The sequence below is a fragment of the Cucurbita pepo genome, chromosome 10 (assembly GCF_057944985.1).
Source record: "Cucurbita pepo subsp. pepo isolate OVF chromosome 10, ASM5794498v1, whole genome shotgun sequence".
NCBI lineage: Eukaryota > Viridiplantae > Streptophyta > Magnoliopsida > Cucurbitales > Cucurbitaceae > Cucurbita > Cucurbita pepo.
Window position 1 is genome coordinate 16,823,217 of NC_141807.1, and position 3,373 is coordinate 16,826,589.

Genomic DNA, 3,373 nt, shown 5'->3' on the forward strand with positions numbered 1-3,373 from the left:
CGAAGATTCTGGAGCTCTCAATGTTGGTTTAAGCTCCTCCTATGAGGTCAGAAGTAGGAGCAACAATACGGAATAAGAATCGAGAAAGGTCAATCCCCCAATTGAAGGCAATAAGCGTTTAGATTGTGGATCTCCAACTCTCAGATTTCTTCCAAATTCGAGAGCAATCCTCCACCATTTCTCTTCAAACTTATTCCTACAGTTTCTCAACAAGATTACCCACGAGTTCTATGAAGGAATAGAGTGTTGAAAGTGCCCAGAAACCATTCCCCCAATTCAATCCGCCATTGAAGAACTTCAAGAAAAACTTGGAAATCCAATACGAGGATACATGATGACTCGTCGAGCAAGAATGATTCCAATCAGTTTCTGTACCTCCAAAGAATGCTTCCATAGAAGACCACGAAGAAAAATAACCTCGAGAGCGTGAAAAATTGAAGGAAATAGGTTTCAAAATTAAATTAGGGATAAGAGTCAAAATTCCTATCTACGATCTCTTTTCCTTCAAATAAAGGATTCCTCTAGCTTCAGAGGAAGAAGTTGAGTAAACTTGATGAAGGAATCGAGAGCTGAGACATCGTAGAACAAGCTACCCATAAGATCGAAAATCTGGCATTTCGAGTGAGTTGCGTACCAAGAACGATTTTTAGAAATTAAGGTCCTACACTCAAAGACGTTCCTCCAAACCAATTCCTTTAGCTTGAAGATAGGATATGGAAGGGGTTCAATGAAGAAATAGGGCCTTGAAACCCCTAGAATCGGCTACCCAATAAGAAATTCTTTGTTTTATCTCCAGCGATAAATCAGATTTTGGATGAACTTTGGTATCGAATATCTTAGGCTACGATCCACGAGAAGTTATCAAATAAATCCCTAGCCCTTTCTCTTAAGAGGAAGAAAATGATGATACGGCCAGTTCAACTAAACTGTCCAAGTCAACTCAAAATTTAACCTTTTCTCGAGTTTTCTCAATAGATCTTATTTTATGAAATGTTGTATGAACCCTTATCCCGAGAGGTTATATAAGGTAATCAAGTTTGGGAGTTATTGGAAAACTTTAGTTAGCGAAACCAAGATATGGGAGAAAATGTTCATCACGATCCATATGACTTTACCTCCTAGGATAACTAAAGTGATAAGATATGCATAATATCATGTTGGGCTATTCCTAAGAACTTATAAGTTCCAAGCTTGACCCAAGACGTTATGCATAAACCTAGGATCACCAAGAATCCAAGAAAACACCTAGGTTAATGCAAACATCATGCTTAACAAGTTGCTAGTTATTATGGGTTCAAATGATAGCGGAGCAAGTTCGGAATAACTCGAGAATGTTACGCCTTATGTCTCAAGAAAATTTGTGTTTTCGAATGCTAGGTAACACCCTTTTGTTTTAAAATGTCTTGTGTTGTCTGTGTTTTCGCATCAAGGTCATTTCTTAAAAAGGTCCTACCAAGAGTTGAACCCAGGTCGTTGGATTCAAAGTCCAAAGTGCTAACCACTACACCATAGAACCCCTTGTAAAAATTGATTTTTGAATGGTTTTCCTATTTTATGCAGATTCCTCAAGAAAAGAGATTCTATCACGAGTCAAACTCAAGTTATTGGATTCAAAGTTCTAGAGCTGTTTTATTTAACTCGTTGTGATCTTGAGCACCTTTAGAGTGGTTGCAAAAGTAACCCTCCAGTGTTGATTGAAGCTCTTGAAGAACATGTAATTTTATATATTTCTTATAGTTAATTTATATATTGTTGTATATTACAAACAAATTGAAATAATACTTTACATCCCAGTCTTTCTTTCTTCCGTTCAAAACTTAACAGGAAAACCATATTATTTCAATATTCACTCGAGAAACAAGGGGTGAAAACTATATTATTTCAAACCCTCCATTATTGCTTCTACTTTGCGTGAAAATGCTTCCACTAAATCATGTTACTAACTAGTTGGTTTGGTTCGGTTCAATTCTTGGGTCCACTAGATTGAATCGACCTAGCTCAATTAAACTCTTGATAATATAAAAATCATAAGTTTCTTAAATTACTTTAACTTGAAAGTTTAACCCCTAATTCTTTTTTAGAATGTTTAGCTTTATGTCTAATCTCTAAATGCTTAGAAGTATCTAATAAGACTTCTATTTAAGGAACTTTTCTCTATAAAAGATGTAAGACTTCAGGTTTATTATTAAGGAATTTCAAAGGAGTGATTTGATATATCAGAGGACAAAATATTTATTTGTTTCAAATATCTTATGTTGACCATTCTTTTTTGTCAAGTATTTTGAATATTATCATTGTGAATTACTAATGGCATTAGATTGAATCTCATTAATAACAATATCCCAAAACTCAGGTAAAGATGACATCAAAATTAATACTTTAATTTCATCTTCAAAATTTATTTCCACTTAACTCAGTTGACTGATAATCATATTAGTCACCTGTGCACAAATATTTACCACCTTAAAAGGTAAAATTATAAAGAGTACAAGAGAAAAGTGTTTAAAATAGTTTCAAAATATAGAAAAAAAAAATAGTAGGAATTGGTCAAAATCAACATCCATTTAAGTCACTTATGGCACAACACATATGAGTGTAACATTTTTTTATTTCTCTACTATATTAGGCCCTTTGGTTTATTTGCTTTACAAGATGTCAAAGTTTTCTATGTTTGAAATAAATTTGGTTGATTGTTTTCTGGTCACCATTGGTACTATCAAAACTTATTTATTTATTTCTTTGAAATGTTTGAGTTTACCATTCATATGTTTTCATTTTTCTACATTGGTTTTAGGTAAATTGTTATAATTCTAATTTTTAACTATAAAAAAAAATTAGTCTGGTTGTCACGCTTAAAACTACTCTATAGGTACAATCGACCTATTATCCTTTCACCAATAGGAGCAAAAGGCAACGTTACTATGTGAAACTAGTTTCATGTCATTTATTCAACAATAAGGGTGTTAGCATGCATTTGGAAATGAACCCATATTTAAAAAATTTAGATAAAATAGAAAAGAATTGTTATCTCAAAGACAATGATACTATGTGAAACTAGCCTCAACTTAACTTTTAGGGGCCGTAAACAACGGTTCCTTCACCCAAGACCCATGGCCCAACTCCCAAGATGCAAGGGATAATCTAGAGAATAATTCCAAGAACCCTAACGGATGGGTTACAAACTCACATTATCAAGCTCGACAACAAATAATGTCGCCGGCAAACTTAGGAAGACTACATGAAATTACGAATATATCAATGTAGGATTTTTTTAATTTACCGATTTTTAAAATGTTAAATTATGTGAAATTATTTGCAAAGAAGAATATTCTAGAGAGCTCTTCTATTTTATTTAAGATTTTGATACTTAAGA

General features: G+C 33.4%; 1 non-coding gene across 1 annotated transcript; it reads right to left on the minus strand.

Annotated features, from left to right (window-relative positions):
- Positions 1–1,444: 1,444 nt before the first annotated feature.
- Positions 1,445–1,516, minus strand: TRNAQ-UUG (transfer RNA glutamine (anticodon UUG)). Its single transcript has one exon. It is a non-coding gene; the product is annotated as a tRNA-Gln (tRNA).
- Between the last annotated feature and the right edge of the window lie 1,857 nt (positions 1,517–3,373).